Raw genomic sequence first — 9,966 nt, 5'->3', positions numbered from 1 at the left:
CGAGGCGGCGTGGTGGAGCGGCGGCCGGAGCGGGCGGCGCTCGGGGAGGACGAGGGCGCGAGGCGGCGGCGGGGCACGCTGGGCCGCGGGGGCCGCGCGCGGGTCTGGCGGGCTTCGGCGGCGCGGGATCTAGCGGGATGACGTGGCGGCGCCCTATTGGCCGGCGGCGGCGGCGCAAATTGTCGGGCGGCGGAGAGGGATTTTTTTAGGGTTTGAGACGAGGGGATCCGGGATTTTCGGAAGGGGGTCTATTTATAGAGGTAGAGGGAGCTAGGAAGCTCCAAATGAAGTGCGGTTTGCGGCCACGTGATCGTGATCGAACGCTCTAGATGATGGAGGAGGGTTAGCTGGGTTTTGGGCCAGTTTGGAAGGGTGTTGGGCTGCAACACACACGAGGCCTTTTCGGCCCCTCGGTTAACCGTTGGAGTATCAAACGAAGTTCAAATGGCACAAAACTTGACAGGCGGTCTACCGGTAGTATACCAAGGCCGCATGACAAGTCTCGGTCCAATCCAAAAACGTTTAACCTCCACACACGAAAAGAGGTAGAAAGGACCACCGGGTGACATAGGAGCGCCGGAATGCAAAACGGACAACGGGGAAAATGCTCAGATGCATGAGACGAACACGTATGCAAATGCAATGCACATGATGACGTGATACGAGATGCATGACAAAGACAACAACACACAGAGAAAAAAACCCGACAACAAGGAAAATAATATAACTTAGAGCCGGAAACGGCAAGAGTTGGAGATACAGATAAGGTAAATTACATCCGGGGTGTTACAACACTCCACCACTACGAAAGTATCTTGTCCCGAGATCTAGGACTGGAAAAACTCCGGGTACTCAGAACGGAGGTGATCCTCGCGTTCCCAGGTGGCTTCACGGTCGGAATGGTGTGACCACTTGACTTTGAGGAATTTGATTGACTTGTTGCGAGTCTTGCGCTCAGTTTCTTCAAGAACTAGATGATACCCCGCACGTTGTTGCAGGAATATTTGCAATACATTTCGATGATATGTGATTTCTATGGAACTTAAATAGTGATACTACGAAAACTAAAATTGCAAATCCATATGCTTTATTGTGTTTTATTAATGTATTGTAAAATATCTAATATATGTTTGCATGTTGAGGTGGACATTTTCATGTGCATGAATGCATGTTGTGAATTGTGATGGGTCTTTTGCTATGCATGTTGCTTGATGATGTGGCATGCTTGCATGTTGAGAGAAATATGTTAGTGGGGGCTAGCTATTTAGGTATAGAAGATAGCAACTGGGTGCTCACGATAAGAAAGGTCTTCTTGGAGATCAATGTTTCAAAGTTGATGGTGCGGTCAGGGGCCTTGAAGCACTTGCGGAGTTGAGAGACATGAAACACGTCGTGCACATTTGCAAAGTTGGAGGGAAGCTCAAGTTGATAGGCGAGATCGCCTCTCTTGCTGACGATCTTGAAAGGACCCACGTATCTAGGGGCAAGCTTCCCTTTGATACCAAAGCGACGAGTACCTTTCATTGGAGAGACGCGGAGGTAAACATGGTCTCCGATCTCGAAAGCCAAATCACGATGCTTACTATCATAGTAGCTCTTCTGGCGCGATTGTGCAACTTTGAGATTATCATGAATGACTTTGCACATCTCTTCTGCCTCTGTGATCAAGTCATTTCCAAGAAGTTGACATTCACCAGTCTCTGACCAGTTAAGAGGAGTACGACACTTCCTGCCATAGAGAATTTCAAATGGGGCCTTGCCCGAACTTGCTTGGAAGCTGTTGTTGTAGGAAAACTCGGCATATGGAAGACAATCTTCCCACTTCATACCGAAAGAGATAACGCAAGCCCTGAGCATATCTTCAAGAATATGATTGACACACTCGACTTGGCCACTGGTTTGGGGATGAAAAGTTGTGCTGAAACGGATGTTGGTGCCCATGGCCTTCTAAAAAGAATCCCAAAACTTCGAGGTGAAGATGCTGCCACAATCTGAAGAAATCAACTGCGGAATGCCGTGCAGAGAGACAATCCGAGAGGTATATAGCTCTGCCAATTGAGCTGTTGTGATGGATTCTTTGATAGGAAGGAAATGAGCCACTTTAGTGAGTTTGTCGATGACAACGAATACAGCATCATTGCCACGCTTGGACGTTGGAAATCCAGACACGAAGTCCATCTCAATGTGGTCAAACTTCCATTCTGGAATGACAAGAGGTTGGAGGAGACTAGCTGGTCGTTGGTGTTCTGCCTTCACTCTTCTGCAGACATCACATTCATTCACGAACTGAGCAATCTCGCGCTTCATTCGAGTCCACCAATACGACTGCTTGAGGTCATGGTACATCTTTGTACTCCCAGGGTGGATAGAGAGGAGTGAATTGTGAGCCTCGTTCATAATGACTTTACGAAGGTCACCTTTAGGCACAACAACGCGATCCTCAAAGAATAGAGTATCCTTGTCATCAAGGCGATAGCACTTGTACTTGGGTTGACTCTTGGCAATCCCAATCTTCACCTTCTTCACCATAGCATCAAGAAGTTGAGCCTCGCGAATCTGATCTTCCAAAGTAGGAGAGACTTGGAGGTTGGCGAGGAAACCTTGAGGAACAACTTGCAGATTGAGTTTGCGGAAAGCTTCACAAAGCTCGGGTTGGTAAGGCTTGAGAATCAGACTGTTGCAGTAAGCCTTCCTGCTCAAAGCGTCAGCAATTACATTGGCCTTGCCTGGAGTATATTCGATACTCGGATTATACTCTTGAATCATTTCAACCCAACGAGTCTGCCTGAGGTTGAGATTAGGCTGAGTGAAGATGTACTTGAGACTCTTGTGGTCAGTGAAGATGTCCACTTTTCTTCCCAATAAGAGATGTCTCCAAGTTAAAAGAGCATGCACAACTGCCGCCAACTCAAGGTCATGAGTGGGGTAGTTCTTCTCGTTGGGCTTCAACTGGCGAGAGGTATAGGCCACAACTTTCTTCTCTTGCATCAACACTGCACCAAGACCTTGAAGAGAGGCATCACAAAAGACCTCGAACGGTTTGGATTCATCAGGAGGAGTCAGAACTGGAGCAGTGACTAACTTCTCTTTCAGGGTGTTGAAAGCGATGTCACATTCAGGAGACCAAACGTACTTCACGTGCTTCTGGAGAAGGTTGGAAAGAGGCTTCGCGATCTTTGAGAAGTTCTCGATGAACCTTCGACAATAGCCTGCGAGACCAAGGAAGCTGCGGAGTTGCTTCACGTTCTGAGGTGGTTCCCAATTCACAATTGCAGACACCTTCTCAGGATTCACCGCTATGCCCTTGGCAAAGATGATATGCCCAAGATAGAGAACCTCATTGAGCCAAAACTCGCACTTTGAAAACTTGGCATAGAACTGATGTTCTCTGAGCTTATCCAGCACCAAACGCAAGTGCTTGGCATGATCTTCCTTGTTCTTGGAAAAAACCAAAATGTCATCGAGGTAGACCAAGACGAAGTCATTTGTGTAGGGGTTGAAGATGAAGTTCATCATGCGAGAGAAAGTCGGAGCAGCGTTGACGAGGCCGAAAGACATGACAGTGTATTCATATGAACCATAGCTTGTTCTGAAAGCTGTCTTGGGGATATCCTCTTCACGAATGCGAATCTGGTGATAGCCCATACGGAGATCAAGCTTGGAGAATACTTGAGCACCTTTGAGTTGTTCAAATAGCTCGTTGATGTTGGGAAGTGGGTACTTGTTCTTTATAGTCTTCTTGTTCAATGGACGGTAGTCGACACAGAGTCGGTCCGTTCCATCCTTCTTCTTCACAAAAAGAACTCCACAACCCCATGGAGAAGAACTAGGTCGGATGAGACCCATATGCTCTTGTTCATCGAGTTGCTTCTTTAGCTCCTTCAACTCTTTGGTCCCAGCTTGTAAGGACGTTTGCAAACAGGCTCCATGCTAGGCTCAAGATCAATGACAAATTCAACTGGCCGGTGCGGAGGCATTCCTGGAAGCTCTTCTGGAAAGACGTCTTGATATTCGCAAACGACTGGAATTTGAGAGATGGCATCCTGCTCATCCTTCTCATTGAGAGAAAACAGTCGAATAGTATCATCCCTTGCGGCAAAGACAATTACATACTCAGACGAATGAGTCAATTGAATCTGCCTGGCAGCACAATCAAGGTGAGCCTTGTGCTTAGAAAGCCAATCCATTCCGAGAATAAGATCGATATCCGAGTCACCCAGAACAATACGAGAAGCTAGAAATTTGTAGTCGCCCAACGTGATAGTAACATCCGGGACGCATATATTAGCTATCATTTGCTTGCCCGGGGACACGATTTGCAAAGGTCTTTGCAAATGCTGATAATCACACTCATACTTTGATGCAAAAGGTTTCGAAATGAAGCAATGCGATGCACCAGTGTCAAAAAGTACTTTTGCAGGAACATCGTTAATAGGAAGGTTACCCATGATGACATCTGATGAGTCCTCTGCCTGAGCTACATTCACCATGTTGACCTTGGCAAACTTGGGGTTATGCTTGACCACAGCTGTACTTGCAGATCTCATAGGAGGAGGAGGAGGAAGACGCCTCTAATTGAAGCATTTGTTGGCATAGTGACCCTTCTGTTGGCACTTGTTGCACGTGACCTCTGAGAGCGGACGGTGATACGGAGCACTTGATCTTGGAGCTTGAGACGAAGTCTTGTTCTGAAAGACAGGGTTGGGTGGGTGGGAAGATCCACTGCCACCTTTGCTCTTCTGCTGATAAGGCTGACGAAATGGAGGAGGAGGTAGCCAATACTTTTGCTGCTTAGCCACTTGAGTTGAGGAAGAAGGAGTTGCATCTCTGACTCGCTTCTTGGAAGCATCGCACTTCAGTTGAGCAGTCTCTTGCTTCATTGCCATGTTGTAGAACTCATCATACTTCTTGGGCTCAAAGAGGATGAGAGCTAGCTGGAGTTCTTCTCTGAGACCACCCCTGAACTGATATATCATGCTCTTCTCATCAGGGACGTCTTGCTTAGCTAAACGGGCGAGCTTCTGAAACATGATGTTGTACCAGTAAACAGACATAGTGCCTTGCTTCAGGTTGCGGAATTCCTCACGCTTGCTCTCAACCACACTCTGAGGAATATGATGAGCTTTGAAGTCTTGATGGAATTCATCCCAGGTAATTGCACGGCCTCCTTTGGAATCTTTGCACTGCTGAAACCATTATGCAGCTTGGTCTTTGTGTTGGAAGGAGGCAAACTTGACAAAGTCCTCATGCCTGACGTTGCTACACTCGAAATACGTGCATATGTCCACGAGCCAATCATCAGCGTCTGTTGCCTCAACACAATTGCTGAAGGTCTTTGGCTGGTTAGCGAGGAACCGGTTGAGTGTAGCAAACTGATTCTGATTGTTGCCATAGCCATGGTTCCCTTGGTTGCGCTCTTGAAGAAGTTGCATGATCAGCTGCGTGTTTGCATTGGTAGCGGCCATCACAGCTTGCCATGCCTCCGGAGGTGGAGGTGGCGGTGGTGGATCAGGATTCAGAGTCGTGCGCGTTGGATGAGCCATCCTGAAGAGGGTGACATCCATTAGCATATTGACAGGCAAATATTCAAGCTGAATCGAACGGATTGAAATTGCAACATAAAGTCTTCACATCCGAACAAAATGAACGAATGCATTCCAATTGGAATGGTCACATTTCCGTAAATTGAGAAGACACTTAGATAGAGGTAGAAGAATAAAAAAACAAGGTACGGACAAGAACAAATACTTGGTGAGGATTACCCAATCCCAAACAAAATATCTGCGGAAGAAGAACTAGAGCTACATGAATTCCCACCTATGAAACTCCCGAACCTTTCCGGTTATATAATCAGGTGTTGGGGATACAGGGGAAGCATAATATCTCACTCAAATCTAGAAAATCCTACATCCAGCTGTATCCATCCTTCAACACATAACCAAGAAAAACTTCGGAAATCATTTACCTCAACCTTTGAAAAGCATCCGTTATACAAGTTATGGCAATACTCCCGAACTCCCACCCCAGTACTGGCTGGCGTCGAGGTTATCTCACCAACAACTGCATAAAAGAGATTTTCAATGTCGGCGAAACTCAGGTATTCCAGAATCTCAACGATAAAATTGTGACGACAACACCTCGGAGCTCAACTCCCCGGGACACTACCACAACCCCTAAATGACAGGAGGCACCAAGAACAATGTTCTCGTCACAAAACCATCGGAACGATTCCAAGATACCTGCGTGATCCTAAATTTTTTAGTGAAATTTGAGAAGAGAAGAGTCAAAACTCTACGTCAGGATGCCTCACCAGAGCGACGAAGAGACTGAGGAGTAAAAAGAATTCCTAACTCTCCGATATATATAATTCCTAAATGACTCAAAACATTTTTCTAGACTCAACAACGCCAACGATTCGATCAAGCAGGGGGCTCCTAAGGTCGGGGAAGGCTCTGATTACCAACTTGTAACGCCCTCGATGCGGCTATATCTCCTACGTGTCGAAGCACGACTTAGAGGCATAACCGCATTGAAAGCTATGTCGCAAGTAAGGTAATCTTCACAACAACCCATGTAAATAAATAAAGGGGAAAAGATACATAGTTGGCTTACACTCGCCACATCATACAAATACATGAATAACATTACATTCCTCCAATACACTCATGGTCCGACTACGGTACCAAAATAAAGATCAACCCCCACATGCGACAAATTCCCCGATCGCCCCAACTGGGCACCACTACTGATCATCTGGGAAAGACACATAGTAACGGTGAGAGTCTTCATCAAACTCCCACTTGAGCTTGGTCATGTCATCTGGAATGGTATCATCGGTCCATGCATCTGGTTTAGGAAGGAATCTGTGAGTCACGGGGACTCAGCAATCTCACACCCTCGCGATCAAGACTATTTAAGCTTATGGGTAAGGTAAAGGTATGATGTGGAGCTGCAACAAGCGACTAGCATATATGGTGGCTAACATATTCGCAAAAGAGAGCGAGAATAGAAGGCAAAACCACGATCGAACAACTATGATCAAGAAGTGATCCTAGCAACCTACGTCAAGCATTACTCCAACACCGTGTTCACTTCCCGGACTCCGCCGAGAAGCTACCATCATGGTTACACACGCGGTTGATGCATTTTAATTAAGTTAAGTTTCATGTTATCTACAACCGAACATTAACAAATTCCCATCTGCCCATAACCGCGGGCACGGCTTTCGAAAGTTCAAATCCCTGCAGGGGAGTCCCAACTTAGCCCATCACAAGCTCTCATGGTCAACGAAGGATATTCCTTCTCCCAAGACAATTCGATCAGACTCGGCATCCTGGTTAGAAGACATCCTTGACAATGGTAAAACAAGTCCAGCAACACCGCCCGAATGTGCCGACAAATCCCGATAGGAGCTGCACATATCTCGTTCTCAAGGCACACTCAGATGAGCGCTCCATACAACTAAAACCAAACCTCGGGTTTCCTCGAGGGGGTGCTGCACAGGGCTCTAGTTTGGACCAACACTTAGAGGAGCACTGGCCCGAGGGGGTTTAAATAAAGATGACCCTTGGGCTCCGGAAACCCAAGGGAAAAAGAGGCTAGGTGCCAAATGGTAAAACCAAGGTTGGGCATTGCTGGAGGAGTTTTATTCAAGGCGAACTGTCAAGGGGTTCCCATTATAACCCAACCATGTAAGGAACGCAAAATCCGGGAACATAACACCGATATGACGGAAACTAGGGCGGCAAGAGTGGAACAAAACACTAGGCATAAGGCCGAGCCTTCCACCCTTTACCAAGTATATAGGTGCATTAAGATAAACACGATAATATGGTGATATCCCAACAATAAACAAGTTCCAACAAGGAACGATCTCCAATCTTCACCTGCAACTAGCAACGCTATAAGAGGGGCTGAGCAAAGTGGTAACATAGCCAAACAACGGTTTGCTAGGACATGGTGGGTTAGAGGTTTGACATGACAATATGGGAGGCATGAAAGCAAGTGGTAGGTATCGTAGCATAGGCATAGCAAAAGAGCGAGCATCTAGCAAGCAAAGATAGAAGTGATTTCGAGGGTATGGTCATCTTGCCTGGAAAATTCTCAGAGTTGACTTGATCCACGTAAGTGAACTCAACGGGCTCCTCGTTCACGAACTCGTCTCCCGGCTCTACCCAAACAAGAACAACAAGCAAAAGGAGCACAATCAACCACGTGCAATGCTCAAACAACATGATGCAAACATGGTATGATATGCGGGATACGAATATGTGATGCATATGCAAGATTTGCAAAGGAATGGTTGAACATGGCCTCAACATGGAAATCGAAGAGTGCCACTAGAAAGGGGAGTTGATTTCGGTTGAAATCGATATAAAGATCACCGAAATCGGATGCACGGTTTGGAAATGGCAAGCAAAACAAATATGGCACCGGTCTGCGATAATCAGCAAGTAGCCATCTAAATGCATCAAGATAAATATGCTACAACACTCAAACGTGGAAACAAAATACATGGCAGGGATCCACTCATGAAGCCTAACAAAAGATGAACACTGAGCTACGGCTAATTCATCCATTAACAGATTCAAACAAGCATGGCAAAAGTGCAAATGATAACAGGTTTCAGACTTAGTGAAATTAACACAAGTCTAGAATTTATCATCAGGAAACAATCTTTAGAGCATTAAAACTACATGCTACAGGAACTTAACATGGCAAATCAATGCATGGCATGAAGCTACTCAGAGCACTTAACAAAAGTACCTTAGTGACCTTGAGCCAAAAGGGATTAGAAAATACAATTGCAAGCATGTGAACATAGCAAAAACACAAACAGATTCAGACTTAGCGAAAAACTGGAGCATGCAAAACAGTTAACGAGTAGGCATGTTTACGAGCTCGATGCACTCACTACAGAGCATGGCATGACAAACTAAGCATACACCCATCAAGAAGACATGGCATAGAAGCTAGACATGGCAAGAACAACAACATAGCATGCACGGACCAATAGCAACATCCTCGGCAAAATCGCTAAACATGTCAACAATCTGTCAGGATCATTGTATAGCAAAAGTAGAGCTCGATTGACTCAAGCTAGGGTGCTCCATAAATGCAAAAAAAAGACATGGATGGATAGAGGAGCACAATATTAATAAGACATCCTTACTGATCATCCTCAAAAGAGGCACGGATCACTAGGAAACAACATGAACATATTATGGCATAAAAACAAAAACAGGACAAGGACTTAGTGAAATTCTAAGTCCCTGAAATCAGCATCAACGAGTAGGCTACTTTGCATGCTTGTGCTAGTCACCACAAATATCACAAAAATACATGGCATACACCCCTGTAAAGATGGCATGGCGTTTAACAAAACACATGTAGAGCTTAGGATCAAAGCATGCACACATTAAACATGGCAAAAATGACAAAAGGCCATTTGCTGAAACAGATCTGACTATTCCTCACATAGCCCTCTTCCAACAGCATTTCGGGCATCAAGATGAGTTCAAATGAAAATGATGCAATGAGATGAAATGATGTACTCATTGAGATGAACATTTTGATATGCTACACGCACGAATCAGAGCTACAGATGCAGAGTTATGTCATGTCAAAATATGCAAGAAAATTAGGGTTTCGGGGAGGAAAAAGTCAACCGATGGATATGGATCTAGATCCAGATCATGCACGGAAGCCGAGGATCATAGGAGGGAGCTACTGTTCGTCGGAGCGGATCGGGAAGCCGGATCCGGAGCGATTCTCGCCGGGGAGGAGGCGGATGGACACCGGGTCAGCACTGGGCGACACGGGGCGTGGTGGAGGAGACCGGGTGGTGCGCACGATGAGGCGGCCACCGGCGACCGGCGACGAGGCGGCGTGGTGGAGCGGCGGCCGGAGCGGGTGGCGCTCAGGGAGGACGTGGGCGTGAGGCGGCGGCGGGGCGCGCTGGGCCGC

This window comes from Triticum dicoccoides, chromosome 3A (assembly GCF_002162155.2).
Source record: "Triticum dicoccoides isolate Atlit2015 ecotype Zavitan chromosome 3A, WEW_v2.0, whole genome shotgun sequence".
Classification (NCBI taxonomy): Eukaryota; Viridiplantae; Streptophyta; class Magnoliopsida; order Poales; family Poaceae; genus Triticum; species Triticum dicoccoides.
The sequence above is the reverse complement of the archived record's forward strand: the minus strand, read 5'-3'. Positions refer to the sequence as shown.